This window comes from Chiloscyllium punctatum, chromosome 10, assembly GCF_047496795.1.
Source record: "Chiloscyllium punctatum isolate Juve2018m chromosome 10, sChiPun1.3, whole genome shotgun sequence".
In the NCBI taxonomy this organism is placed as follows: domain Eukaryota; kingdom Metazoa; phylum Chordata; class Chondrichthyes; order Orectolobiformes; family Hemiscylliidae; genus Chiloscyllium; species Chiloscyllium punctatum.
The window spans coordinates 17,921,709-17,937,541 of record NC_092748.1 but is presented as its reverse complement, the minus strand read 5'-3'; the positions used below and the strand labels follow the sequence as shown (position 1 = coordinate 17,937,541).

Here is a 15,833-nt window from a genome sequence, read left to right as displayed (position 1 = left end):
CCAACAAAGTAAACAGCTTGGGAGGCCTTGGTTTCTTGTTTAAAGCTGGAACAATAGAAGCAGCCTGAATGGGTGGGATCAAACTGCCACACAAGTAGGATTTTTAGTTTTAGTTTTCAGCAGTTGCTGGGGTCTTGAAACTGGATGTAGAAGCTCTTATTCCTCCCTCTGTAAAAGCTAGGGTTCTCTTTCTGCTGCTAGAATTGCTTATGAGACAAACAATTTTACTGAATTTGCTTTTGCCAAGGGTATGTTTATAATATGCTGCTATAATTGGAACAGTTAATTAGTAGTGGCTAAAATATGTATTATTTTATTAAGCATTTCAATAGAGTTACAGTTAGGCCAATTCTTTTGTTTTATTTTCATGTTGTCTATATTTTAACTGTTGTGAAAAAATGAAGTGTTTTTTGCTCAAGGTTGAGTAGTTTGACCAAGCAAATTGCAACCATAAAGCAACACCTGAAACCAACCTTTAAAATAAGGAAACGTTACAAAGTCTTGACTATCTTCTGAATATATTTTGAGGGGTTTTGATCTGGTCCATAACAGTAATAAATATAATAAATTTTAAAAAGTCTTTAATTCTAAAGGTTAAAACTTGTAGAATCACTGTTGCATTAGTAAACTGCATTGAAAATTCTTGACAATAGTAGGAACTTCAGAAGAAAATATATACAAGAACCCTCTGGTATGGCAGTGGCAGGTGAGCTTTTATGGAGTCAGCTCCAGGTTCCCCATTGTTCACATTGTTCATGGATGATGAGATTAACTCTGATTATATAAAGTCTACTGATGACATTAAGCTATCTGGCCAGATGACAAATCTCAAGAAGCATTCAAAAAGATGGAAGCAAACAGCTGAGAAAGACAGATGGCATTTAATGTAGATAAATCTAGTGAAATACTTGTTGGGACATAAAATATGAACTGGTACATATGTAGAAAAGGTATTCATTTGTAAAGAATATGGCAAGCATTATTTCTTTTCACCAAATGTTTCAAGTAAATTTGACCCTCTTGTTAACAGAAGAAATCAAATACTAGGGTGCACAATAAAGAAATTTTACGCATGTTGCAAAGAATTTGCAGTAAGCAAACAGCCATTTGGTCCAACTGGCCTATGCCAATGTTTATTTTCAACAAACTTCCACCATTCTGTTCATTCAATGCTTTCTACATCATGCTTCTGGTTTCCTCTTATATGCACCCTGATAGTCGATCTCAACCACTCCATGTGATAGCATATTCAATATTCTACTTTCACTTTCTGTAAAGAGGTTTTCCCTGAGTTCCTTATATGTTTCATTGATGAATATCTTATGTTTATGACGAGAGAGTATCTTATTAAACCCCTTAATAATTTTAAATATGTATCAGGTCACCCTTTTGCTTTTTAGAAAAGACAGCTGCCTGGCCAATTAACTCATTTCAACTATATTACTCCAAGTCAACAAATATTATTTAAATAAGATATTATTTAATACTTAATATTATTTAAATCTTGTTCACACTATACTGATTTTACGGTTGAGATATATACAGACAGACACTTATTGACTGATAGACAAATTTGAAAGGGGTTAGAAAATGGCATGAAATAAGATTCCACTTGCATCTCATGTCCTTTTGAAGCTAAACCCATTTCCAGGTAAAGACATGGCTGGAAAATGGGAAGCCTTCAGAAATGAGATAATGAGAATCCAGAGAAAGTATATTCCTGTTAGGGTGAAAGAAAAGACTGGTAGTTATCGGGAATGCTGGATGACTAAAGAAATTGAGAGTTTGGTTAAGAAAAAGATGGAAGCATATGTAAGGTATAGACAGGATAGATCGAGTGAATCCTTAGAAGAGTATAAAGGAAGTAGGAGTGTACTTAAGAGGGAAATCAGGAGGGCAAAAAGGGGACATGAGATAGCTTTGGCAAATAGAATTGAGGAGAATCCAAACAGTTTTTACAAATACATTAAGGACAAAACGAGGGAGAGAATAGGGCCTCTCAAAGATCAGCAAGACAGCCTTCGTGTGGAGCCGCAGAAAATGGGGAGATATTAAATGAATATTTTGCATCAGTATTTACTGTGGAAAAGGAAGATATAAACTGTAGGGAATAGATGGTGACATCTACAGAGGAGGAAGTGCTAGGTGTCCTGAAACGCAAAAAGTGGATAAATCCTTAGGACCTGATCAGGTGTAACCTAGAACTCTGTGGGAAGCTAGAGAAGTGATTGCTGGGCCTCTTGCTGAGATATTTGTATCATCAATAGTCACAGGTGAGGTGCCGGAAGACTGGAGGTTGGCCAACGTGGTGCCACTGTTTAAGAAGGGCAGTAAGGACAATCTGGGGAACAATAGATCAGTGAACCTGACATCGATGGTGGGCAAGTTGTTGGAGTGAATTCTGAGGGACAGGATATACGTGTATTTGGAAAGGCAAGGACTGATTAGGGATAGTCAACATGGCTTTGTGCGTGGGAGATCATGTCTCACAAACTTGATTGAGTTTTTTGAGGAAGTAACAAAGAGGATTGATGAGGGCAAAGTAGTAGATGTGATCTATATGGACGTTAGTAAGTCGTTCGACAAGGTTCCCCATGGGAGACTGATTAGCAAGGTTAGATCTCATGGAATACAGGGAAAACTAGCCATTTGGATACAGAATTGGCTCAAAGATAGAAGACAGCAGGTGGTGGTGGAGGGTTGTTCTTCAGACTGGAGGCCTGTGACCAGTGGAGTGCCACAACGATCAGTGCTGGGTCCTCTAATTTTTGTCATTTACATAAATGATTTGGATGTGAGCATAAGAGAGGTACAGTTAGTAAGTTTGCAGATGACACCAAAATTTGAGGTGTAGGGGACAGTGAAGTGTGTTACCTCAGATTACGACAGGATCTTGACCAGATGGGCCAATTGGCTGAGAAGTGGCAGATGGAATTTAATTCAGATAAATGCGAGGTGCTGCATTTTGGGAAAGCAAATCTTAGCAGGACTTATACAATTAATGGTAAGGTCCCAGGGAGTGTTGTTGAACACTCTTGGAGTGCAGGTTCATAGCTCCTTGCAAGTGGACTTGCAGATAGATAGGATAGTGAAGAAGGCATTTGGTATGCTTTCCTTTATTGGTCAGAATATTGAGTACAGGAGTTAGGAGGTCATGTTGTGGCTGTACAGGACATTGGTTAGGCTGCTGTTGGAATATATTGCGTGCAATTCTGGTCTCCTTCCTTTCAGAAAGATGTTGTGAAACTTGAAAGGGTTCAGCAAAGATTTACAAGGATGTTGCCAGGGTTGGAGGATTTCAGCGAAAGGGAGAGGCTGAATCGGCTTGGCTGTTTTCCCTGGAGCGTCGGAGGCTGAGGGGGTGACCTTATAGAGGTTTACAAAATTATGAGGTGCATGGATAAGCTAAATAGGCAAAGTCTTTTCCCTGGGGTGGGGGAGTCCAGAATTAGAGGGCATAGGCTTAGGGTGCGAGGGGAAAGACATAAAAGAGACCTAAGGGGCAACTTTTTCACACAGAGGGTGGTACGTGTATGGAATGAACTGTCAGAGGAAGTGGTGGAGGCTGGTACAATTGCAATATTTAAGGGGCATTTGGATGGGTATATGAATAGGAAGGGTTTGGAGGGATATGGGCCGGGTGCTGGTAGGTGGGACTAGATTGGGTTGGGATATCTGGTCGGCATGGACAGGTTAGACCGAAGGGTCTGTTTCCATGCTGTACATCTCTATGACTCTATGACTCTAATAAAGGGGTGTGGGTGGTGGGGGGGTGTGGGGTTCAAATCCTGTACCCATCACACCGAGAACCCCCCTTCTCACACATCTCTAGAAATGTGAAAATGAGGTACATTGATAATAAGTGTAACTCTTCTACTTGCAGAGCTGCCCAATTGTAATTTTTCCTGGTTTTAACCCAATTCACCATGCAGAAAAAAAGCCATTTGAGCATTTAAGATACCAACGATCATCTTGATGTCACATTCCTGCTGAAAAACCATTGACCTCCATTTTATTTTCGAACCTAACTCTATCAAATGTAGTCACCAAAATCATTGCTAAATATAAATGCAGTTAAGACCAAAATACAATTTTAACTGGGTGCCTAAGAAGTTTACTCAGCAGAAAATCTGCTGAATATACTTTATGGGATTAGCTTCACATGTTAATGGACGTGACTGGAAATTAGATTTAAAGAAGCAGCAAGCTGCAGGCAATCAGATCATCATATTCTAGTAGGAAAGTTCACTGCTTTCTGAAAATGTTGCAAGGAAGTCCCTTAATCAAGCAAACACATGCGGGCTTTGAATTAGGTCTACTTTTTCACTGCTGTATTTAGCATGTATTTAGCCTTTGTGTCATAATAAACTCCAAACTCTCACAGCTTATCATAGGTGCATTTGTAATTCAGCACTGTGCATGGAAAAAGACTAGCAACAACTAGCAACAAGAACTAAGTAGAGTAGCAGTTACCGTCTGTAAAAGGCCTTACTTGACCCAGTTAAAAATCACACAACACCAGGCTATAGTCCAACAGGTTTAATTGGAAGCACACTAGCTTTCGGAACGTCGCTCCTTCATCAGGTGGGAGTGGAGGGCTCAATCCGAACACACAGAATTTATAGCAAACATTTACAGTGTGATGTAACTGAAATTATACATTGAAAAATTGATTGTCTGTTAAGCCTTTCATCTGTTAGAATACCGTGATAGTTTCACTTCTTTCATGTGTAAATCACAAAAACTTTTTTTTAAAAGTTGCATTCTCAGGTTAGCTGTTAACAATGGTGATAGCTAGACAATATGTTGAAGGTGTTCTCGTGTAGGCGACTTCTACTGCCTTCCAAAGGTACACAAAGTCAACACACCAGGACGTCCCATCGTGTCGGGCAATGAGACTCTCTGTGAGAATCTCTCTGTATATGTAGAAGGCATCTTGAAACTTATTGTACAAGGGATCTCCAGCTTCTGTCGTGACACTACGGATTTCTTATAGAAACTCAGCACCCACGGACCAGTCGAACCGGGACATTCCTCATCACAATGGACATTTCCGCACTCTACACCAGCATCCCCCACAATGATGGCATTGTGGCAACAACCTCAGTACTCAACACCAACAACTGCCAGTCTCCAAACACCATCCTACAACTCATCCGCTTTATCCTCGATCACAACGTCTTCACCTTTGACAACCAGTTCTTCATCCAGACACATGGAACAGCCATGGGGACCAAATTTGCACCCCAATATGCCAACATTTTTATGTACAGGTTCAAACAAGATTTCTTCTCTATGCAGGATCTCCAACCAACATTATACACCAGGTACATTGACGACATTTTCTTCCTCTGGACCCATGCCGAGGAGTCACTGATAAAACTACACAGTGACATCAACAAGTTTCATCCCACCATCAAACTCACCATGGACTACTCTTGACTATCTGCTCATTCTTGGACACATGCATCTTCATCAAGGATGGACACCTCAGCACCAAACTCTACCACAAACCCACAGACAACCTCACAATGCTACACTTCTCCAGCTTCCACCCAAAACATATTAAAACAGCCATTCCCTATGGACAAGCCCTACGCGTACACCGGATCTGCTCAGATGAGGAGGAACGTGACTGACATCTAGAAGTACTCAGGGATGCCCTCACAAGAATGGGTTACGATGCCCAACTCATCGACCGCCAGTTCCGACGTGCCATAGTAAGGAACCGTAATGACCTCCTCAGGAGACAGACACGTGCTGCAACTGACAGGGTACCCTTCGTTGTTCAGTATTTCCCAGGAACTGAAAAATTACACCATATTCTTCGTGATCTGCAACACATTATCAATGAGGATGAGCACCTCACCAAGACCATCCCCACACCTCCACTACTTGCCTGTAAACAACTGCCAAACCTCAAACAGATCGTTGTTCGAAGCAAGCTGCCCGGCTCTCAGGACAACTCCATACAACCCTATCACGGTGGACGCTGCAAGAGGTGTCAGATTGTGGACATAGATGCCACCATTACGCGTGGGGACAACTCCCACCTTGTACTCATGTGACTCAGCCAAAGTTGTCTATCTTATACGTTGCAGGCAAGGATGCCCGGAGGCATGGTACATTGGGGAAACCAAGCAAAGGCTATGACAACGGGTGACTGGGCATCGCACAACAATCACCAGACAGGAGGGTTCCCTCCCAGTTGGGGAACACTTCAGTAGTCCAGGACATTCAACCTCGGATCTTCGGGTGACCATCCTCTAAGGCGGACTTTGGGACAGGCAGCAGCGAAAAGTGGCCGAGCAGAGGCTGATAACTAAGTTCGGTACCCATAGGGAGGGCCTCAAACGGGACCTTGGGTTCATGTCACATTACAGGTGACCACCATTGCACTATACACACACACAGATACTCCTACACACGCACATTCTCTCACACACACAGGCACTCCTATACACACATACACACGGACACACATATACACAGACGCGCACACAGGTACCCAAACACACCCTTACAGACACACACACCCCCACACTCACACATGCACCCCTCACAGATTTAAGACACTCTGCACTCACTATACGCACACACATACACTTTCTCACACTCACAACCCCCAACCCAGACACACACACACACACACACACACAGACAAAGACCCACATGCACACATATATTTTGTGTAGTGAATTTATACTTTCAGGGTTACATTGTACTTTGCTCAAAAACTACATATATTCATATAGAACTCTGAGCTCAAAAACTGTATGAATTTATGTAAACCTCTGTTATCTCACTTTTTAGCTTAGAATCAATCTAAACATCAGGTCATAGACAGAGAACACAGGGGGCTAACACCTTCAACATATTATCTAGCTATCACCATTGTTAACAGCTAACCTGAGAATGCAACTTTTTAAAAAAAGGTTTTGTGATTTACACATGAAAGAAGTAAAACTATCACTGTATTCTAACAGATGAAAGGCTTAACAGACAATCAACTTTTCAATGTATAATTTCAGTTACATCGCACTGTAAATTTTTGCTATAAATTCTGTGTGTTAGGATTGAGCCCTCCACGATCACCTGATGAAGGAGCGATGCTCCGAAAGCTAGTGTGCTTCCAATTAAACCTGTTGGACTATAACCTGGTGTTGTGTGATTTTTAACTTTGTATACCCCAGTCTAACACTGGCATCTCCAAATCATGATTACTTGACCCAGAGGTGTTTAAGCCGAAATCCTTTCCTGGATATGCAGACTGTCACTGACCTATGCAGCCTCGTTTATCAGCTGCCTGCTTTATTACAGACTTGTAGTTGATAAAGTCACCGTTGCTGTTAACCTTTTTTGCCTCAGACACCTTTCAGATTGTTTCAGGGAACACTTCAAAATTTGCATGACTGGATCAAGCAATTGACAAATGCTCTGTATGTCAGGTCTGAAAGGCAAGCAGTTGAAATGACAATCAGTATTTCCAAAGCATTTGCAAGTCCCCTTACTGTTTGGCCCATGTAATGGTTTTCAGAGTATGGTCCTCAAATCTAACTTTCCTTCATTCTTTCTGTAACGTGGTAAATGCCTGGCTCATTCAGACCGATTACAGAGCAACTTTCAAAAGATAGGCATTTCAAGAAAAGTAATTTTGCAGTCATTGGTAAAAGATGGAGTAAGGATCTACCTTTTGGACACCTCTTTCAAAAGCCATGATCTTTTGGCTTCCTTCGAGGCTGTTATATTGTACAGACTTATAGTTATTCCATTAAAGGATGTTTCTCAGAACCTTCACTGAACTTACCAACGGACACTGGATCAGTCTCGATGACACCTAGTATCATAGGGAAGCAGAAGCCCTGGGCTGAACCCTATATCAGTTTCATGGAGCTGCATGAGGGTTTCTCTCCATGAGGTATCTCAGGGCATCCTACCAGACTCACCTCATTAATTAGATGGCATGTGGTGTTCAAAACAGTTAGATCTTTTGGAGCAAGAACAATTAACTACTCAGAATAGAGTTGAGTCATGTTGTGATTCAAGGGAGAAAAGCAAGACTGGATGCCCTCTATTTTAATGCCATGAATATTATAAGTAAGTCAGATGAGTTAAGGGGGTATGGATTGACACGTGGAATTATGATCTTGTTGACATCACACAGACATGGTTGATCAGAGGCAGACCCCGGCAATTCAATATTCTGGGGGTGTAAGATCTTCAAGTGAGACAAGAGAGGGTGCAAAGGAAGAACTGGTGTCTGTTACAACATGGGGTAAACACCCCTGCTAATTTAAACCACAACACAGAAAAGATTCACCCTGTGCTGAAATCTGTTAAAAATTGAGAGGCAAAGAACTATCCCAAAAGTCACTATTTAAAGTAAAAATGAACAACTTTATTCTTTAAGTCTAACAAAGAATATTAACTAACAACTATTTACAACTCCTGTCTCCTAAACCTTTCTTTTACCTCCCCCTGTACAATAATGGAACAATTAAACCCCCGATTACGGTTGAAATAAAAAAAGTCTTATTTCAAAACCAGAAAATTTTCAGTTCTTCTCTGTATTCCTGCCTTCTTTTCTTCTTCAGGATTCTGCTTCCCAGGTCTTTGATAGACAAAGGTACCTTTTAAAGAGCAGGTCTTTCTGCAAGCAGTCTGTCTACTTGTTGGTGCTGGCTGCTCTTTGCTGCTCTGGTGAACTGTTCAATTTTTTCCAGTTTTATACGACAAAACATTGAATCGTTTCATTGGTTTTAATATTATCAAAATACTAAATTCAAACTTGATTGGAGTTTGGTATCTTGGGGCATAATTTAAACTGATTGGCGGAATTTGAATTTGTTTTTGTCTCATAGCAACACAGCTATTGCTAGCTGTTTGACCAAATGTTACATATTACATTTTCCAGTACTCTATGTGCTTGCTAAGTCCTTGCCAGCCTTTCAACTCTCTTAAAAGTACAGTACGCCTACAACTTCATAACATGTTGCATTAGTAATTAAGGAGTCAGCTATTGCAATAAAATAGATAATGTCTTGAAAGGGTCTTCAAATGTAGGTAAACCTTAGGAATAAAGAGTCAAAAGTCACATCAGAGGATTTCAACTTCTTCAACATTAATTGAGATGTTCATAGTGTAAAGGGTTTAGAGGGACCAGATTTCTTCAAATGTATTCAGAGGAGTTTTTAATGTCAAAACGTAGAATGTCCAACAAGGGAAGGTGCAGTATATTACCCAAATCAGGGGAAACAAAACTAAGTAGGTGGTTGAAGTGGCAAAGGAGGAGCATTTTAGTGATAGAGACCACAACACAGTATAATTTAAGTTTGTTATGGAAAAAGAAAGAGACTGTCTACAGGCTTTTGAATTGGGGGAAGACTGATTTTATTTAATAAGGCAAGATCTGGCCAAAGTATACTGGGAGCAATAGTTTGGGGGAAAATCTACAGCACAATGTTGAGTGGTGGTATGGGGAGGGGGGTGGTGGGGTGTGTTCCAAACGTCAATAGGGAGAGTACAGAGCCAGCATGTTTCCTTTAGTGTCTAGGAATATTCAGGTCTGGATAAGGCAGAAATGAAAGACTTTTGGTAGGTGAGAAGGAACCATGTCTACTCAGGCCATAGTGGGTTATAGAAAGTGTGGACGGAAAGCAACTGGGGAGCAAAGAAGGGTCATGAAAGAAAGGAGAATCCCAAGATATTCTCTGAATATATTAAGGGAAAGAGGATAACCAGGGAAAGGTTAAGGTCCATTAGGAACTGATGGGTGATCTATGCGTAAAGCTGCAGGACATTAATAGGGTGTTAAATAAGTACTTTACTTTTGTCTTCACTCAGGAGGAGTATGTAAGTACAGAATTTGTGGGAAGGAAATGTGAGGTTCTTCGGCAGGTTGATATAGGGAGTGAGGAGGTACTGAAGTTTTAGCAGATTTAAAGTGGTCAAATCCCCTGGCCCAGATGAGTTATATCTCAGGTGCAGTAGGAAATGGGGGATGAAATTACAGAGAGTCTGACTCAATTATTCAATTTCCGTTTGTCCACAGGAGTTGCCAGCAGACTGGTGGATAATTAATGTGGTTCCACTTTTCAGGAAGGTTGATAGAGATAAACCAGGGTATAACAGATCAGCAAGTCTCACAAGAGTGGTAGGGCAACTATTGAAGAAAATTCCGAAGGAGAGAATTAATCTCCACTTAAAGGAGCATGGTTTTATCAGGGATAGTCAGAATGGCTTTCTCATAGGGAAACCTGGTGGAATGTTTTTGAGGAGGTGATCAAGTGTGTATGTGAAGGTGGTGCTGTTGACTTAGATGGATTTCAGCAAAGCCTTTGACATGGTCCCACATGGGAGACTGGTAAAGAAAGTAAAAAGAACATGGCATCCAGAGTAACATGACAAGATGGATCTAAAATTGGCTTATTAGAAGGGACAGAGGGTGGTGGTGGTGGTAGGCTGTTTGTGTGATTGGATGCTATTGCCCAGGGGCATACCACAAGTTAGATTCCGTGCATAGGTTCAATTAGGTTAGATTTCCTACAGTGTGCATACAAGCCATTTGGCCCAACAAGTGCACACCAACCCTCCAAAAATTAACCCACCCAGACCCATTTCCCTCTGACTAACGCACCTAGCACTATGGACAATTTAGCATGACCAGTTCATCTAACCTGCACATCTTTGAATTGTTGGAGGAAACCAGAGCACCCAAAAGAAACCCACACAGATGTGGGGAGAATGTGCAAACTCCTCACAGACAGTCACCCGAGGCTGGGATTGAACCCAGGTCATTGGCGCTATGAGGCTGCAGTGCTAACCACTGAGCCACTGTGCCCCCCCCCCCAAAGGTATCAGCCCTTATTGTTCCTGATGTATATTAAAGGTATAGAAGTGGGGGAGGTGATAAGTAAATTTCTGGATGATACGAAGATTAGCCAGGACATTATCAGTGAGGAAGAATGTTTCAGGTTACAGTACGATCAGATGGATAGATCAGTGGCACATGAATTTAAACGTGATATATGTGAGATGATACACTTTGGATGAAGCAGAAATGCAGCATGAAAACAGACTCTTCGGTCCAACTCGTCCATGTCAACTAGATATCCTAAATTAATCTAATCCTATTTGCCAGCATTTAGCCCATATCCCTCTAAACCCTTCCTATTCATGTACCCATTCAGATGCCTTTTAAATGTTTTAATTGTACCAGCCTCCACCACTTCCTCTGGCAGCTCATTCCATACACGCATCAGCCTCTGTGTGAAAATGTTGCCCCTTACGTCCCTTTTAAATCTTTCCTCTCTCACTTTAAACCTATGTCCCCTACCCTGGGGACATGACCTTGTCTATCCATTCTATCCTTTCCCCTCATGATTTCATAAACCTCTATAAGGTCACTCCTCAGCCTCCAACGCTCTAGAGAAAACAGCCCCAACCTATTCAGCCTCTCCCGATAGCTCAAACTCTCCAACCTCACTTCATAGCTGAAATGCCTTTACCAGCCAACATCCTGGCAAATCTTTTCTGAACCCCTTCAAGTTCCATAACATCTTTCCTGTAGCAGGGAGACCAGAATTGAATGCAGTGTTCCAAAAATGACCGAACCAATAGCCGTAACATGACTTCCCAACTCCTATCCTCCATGCACTAACCATTAAAGACAAGCATACCAAATGCCTTCTTCACTATCCTGTCTACTTCCAACTTCACTTTCAAGGAAGTATGAACCTGCACTCCAAGGTCTCTTGGTTCAGCAACACTCCCCTGGACCTTACCATTAAGTGTACAAGTTCTGCCCTGATTTGCCTTTCCAAAATGTAGCACTTCACTATCTAAATTAAATTCCACCTGCCAATCCTCAGCCCATTAGCCAATATGATCAAAGTCCCTTTGACCACCTCTGTGGTAACCTTCGTTGCTGTCCATTACGCCACTAATTTTGCTGTCATCTGCAAACGTTTTAATTATACATCCTATGTTCACATCCAAATCAAACTCAATGCAAGGCAGGTCACTGGAAAGCACAGAGAAACTAAAGGGTCCTAGAGTACTTGTCCACAAATTCCTGAAGGTGGCAAGAGAAGTTAATAGAATAGTTAAGAAGGCATATGGACAATTGTCTTTATCAGTCAAGGCATAGTTCACAGGAGCAGGGAGATTATGCTGGAGTTGTACAGAGCTTTGGTTAGGTCACAGCTGGAGTACAGTTTCGGTCACCACATTATGGGCAGGATGTGATTGCACTGGAGGGTTGCAGAGTAGATTCACCAGGATGTTGCCTGAGATAGGCATTTCAGCTATGAAGTGAGGTGGTGGAATCTTGACCGGTTCTCTTTTGAATAAAGAAGGCTGGGCAGGGGACCTGACTGAGTGTATAAGGTTTTGAAGAGCATGGATAGGGTGGATAAGAAGCAGCTGTTGCCCTGAGTTGAAGGGTCAATAATGAGGATCCAAAATTTTATGTGAAAGGCAGCTGGTTGGAAGGAATTCAAGGAAAACATTTTTTTACTCAGCAGTGGTGGGAATCTGGAATGCATTTCTGGAGGGTAGGAGAGGTGGGAAACCTCACAACCTTCAAAAAGTACTTGAATGAGCACTTGAAATATCACAATATTCAAAAGTGCTGGAAAGTGGGATTAGGGTCGATGGCTCAATGCAAATTCAATGGGATAAAGGGCCTCTTCTGTGCTGTATGGCTGTATGACTCAATAAGTAAATATTATACATTTGAAACATCTGTATGAGTTCAAATAATTAGGTAGCTGTAAAGTACATTTTTTTTAAAATTCTGATAATGCTGATTATTGGTGCTGGATGGGGTTGTCTAAATCTAAAACTTTGTGAACTAAAAAATGACATGTTGGTGTTTTATTTGGATCTGTTGAGGTCTTAGTGCATTTTCTGTCAAGTTAGCAAATTTTGAACATAAAAGCAATTTCACCTGTGATAAATAAACATAACTATCAAAGGAACTGCAAATGCATAATCCAGTCTACTGTAAGAGTTTTGCAATTTTTATGAAAGCAAAAGAGATGAATGGTACACCAGCCTCAAATGACAAATTACTTTACTTTTGACATGGGTACTGGTTTTAGCAGGGGGCTTAAATAGCAACAAAAATTGGATTATGCATTTGGTATATTGCCAACTTATATGGTGTACACTGTTCCAAACAGTTAGTCAGTAATACTAAGTTCTAATAAGCAAAAAGAATAATGGAAACAACAAGAATATGTAACATATTGAGGGCCTGCTATTTGACAAGATATAATTCTGGCATCTCCTGATCTTTTTGCTGTCTCAGCATTGATCCCTCCAGGCTTTGTGTAGTCAATTGTGCCACAAGATGTATTTTCTCAAGTTTGCAGAGCAAAAAGGAAATAAGCGATTTGCGTGCAGTACTCTATTTCTACACATGTCCGTTGGCCAGAATAGATGTGTTGACAGTTCTTTTACAGTTATCAACATACGCCAGATTCTGTATGTTTTTTTCTCTCTATGTTTTTATTTACCTCATGTCCTGAGCTGAGGTGGCATTGGCAAAAGCATACAGACCTTAAGAAAGTCCAGTGCACAGATCTTCAGTGGGTCCTGTGTAGAGGAGAGTGGGCCCGGCGCGGACCTTGAGTGAGCCCTTACTAACTTTATAGGGGCAAGCATCAGAGTGTGGTGGCTGCTACGTCGATCGAGGCAATGTCAGCAAGGTAGGCCGAGTGGCAAAAGAGGGTGCCTGAGGATTGGTGACTTTATCATTGGTTGGGTCTGGCGCTGGCGGCAGTGAGGCGGAGAGATGGCAGCACAGACGTTGGTGATGGTAATAAGCTGTCTCAGGACTGATGGACTCTCTTTATGCTATATCTTTCTTTATTTCCTCAAATTATTCAGAAGGGTGCCAAATTGTGGTGACAAGTGAAAGCTTTTCACTGTATTCTATTGTATTCTTACTGTAAACTACACGTGACAATAAAACCATTCATTCATATTAGCATAGGTGCTACAACATGCACTTGTAACAGCATGATTAGGGTTTTAAGTCCCAACATTTGTCATTATCTGTATTTGGCAAGAGATTTTGTGGTGGATAAAGTTGGCAGCATGAACATCTCACAATCAGTACTTTACGTGTGAGGGGCCAAGTTGGGACAGAGTTAGTACCCAATACATTCAAATTTTGAATTGTCCCATGCTTATGATGGGGATGGTCACAACTACATGAACGTGACTGAGTCAAATCTATTAATGTTTATGAGATCCCTTGATGGGGGATGAGTTGCCCCTTGAGAAACTGTGGCATCAATACAAAGGGATTATTATGTGTTTGTTGATGATGCATAAGATCTTATGGAATTCTCTTTTGGTCAAGAACTTGCCTGTTGATGATTCCCTAATGCACATTTTTTAGCTCTGGGTGCATGATCATGCCTCCCTACTGCTCTGTAATTGGTAGGCTCCTCCTCAACATCAATTTAAGCTCATGATTTATAACAGGGGCTTCCTTTCTCCTTGTTTGTTTATTCCTCAGATGCAATACCTCGTCCATGATCTTTTATTTATTACTTGGTGGTTTCTACGCTGTGCTATGTTGTCCAACACATAACAACTCATTGTGAGACTCTGTTGGGACATATTGAAGGGCAGCTGAACAACTGAGGCACTGAATCTCATCTTTAACATGCCAATGATCTGTTTGATCTTACTCTTGATGACAATACGGCTTGTATTATTGTTGCCCTCTGCCTCATATGGCAAGTCCCTAAACACATCAGTTGGTTGAAATTGATTAAGGAATTGCAAAATCCTCTTCCAGTCATCCCACAATCTAGCTTTCACATGATTACATACACATTGAATGACTGAAAAGACTTTCAGTTGACTAAAGATGTCTATAGTCTGATTATGGCCCTTATCGCAACACGGGATCAATGGTGATAAAGTGTGGAGCTGGAAAAAGCACAGCAGGTCAAACAGCATCAGAGGAGCAGGGGAGTCGATGTGTCAGGTCGGATTCTTCCGACCTAAAATGTCGACTCCCTGACTTCTCTGATGCTCCTTTTCCTGCTGTGTTTTTTTTTCAGTTCTATACTTTATCAACTTTGACTTTCCAGCATCTGCAGTCCCCACTACCTACAAGTCAATGGCGGCCTGTGCCTGAAGGAAACTTACAATTTGGACAAAGGCCAAATCTGCCTGAATACAGAAGCTATCTAAAAGGTTAACAAATATGTTGCCCAATCTGAAATGTGCTCCCCATCACTGCCTGTTATGGCTATGTGCTGATGACTGGAACAGCTGGCACATCCAATGAGCCCTGGAAGGGCTCACATTTAGTGTGACTGTTGTCTTCATTTTCACTGATAGGGTACAGGGAGTATACTCTAGCTCCTGTTGTTGCTGCAACTGCAATCTATGACAAACTCATGGCTCAATCCAAGATTTCTGTGTCATTGGTCATGCATCAGATTAAGGTATGATGTCCTAAGTCTTAGAATCTCTACACAAGGAAAGACCTGGCTTTCCTCCCACTCCCTTTAGCCTTCCTGGGCCTTGTGCTGCAGCCTCTTGTTACTGGCCTCTGCTCTCCCTCTGAGCTCCAGCTGGTCATGATGAATGGCTGCTGAAGCCTTTATATGACAGGGAGCTCTGTCCATCTTCTGTGCTCCTTGGGATGTAGCACAATGTAGCCTTCAAAAGCACCAAGAACATCCTTACATCTGGATGCTATTATATATGGGAGCAACGAAAAATTAACCTGAAAAACCAGCAGCCCCTTCCTCCCACACCCTTCAGTAACAAGAAGAGGCCAGAGTTTAATTTTTTCTGAAGTA

General features: G+C 41.5%; 1 protein-coding gene across 3 annotated transcripts in view; it reads left to right on the top strand.

Moving 5' to 3' along the window:
* spag16 (sperm associated antigen 16) overlaps positions 1 to 15,833 on the top strand; it is a 1,014,658-nt gene that overhangs the window by 990,178 nt on the left and 8,647 nt on the right. The window lies entirely within an intron of this gene.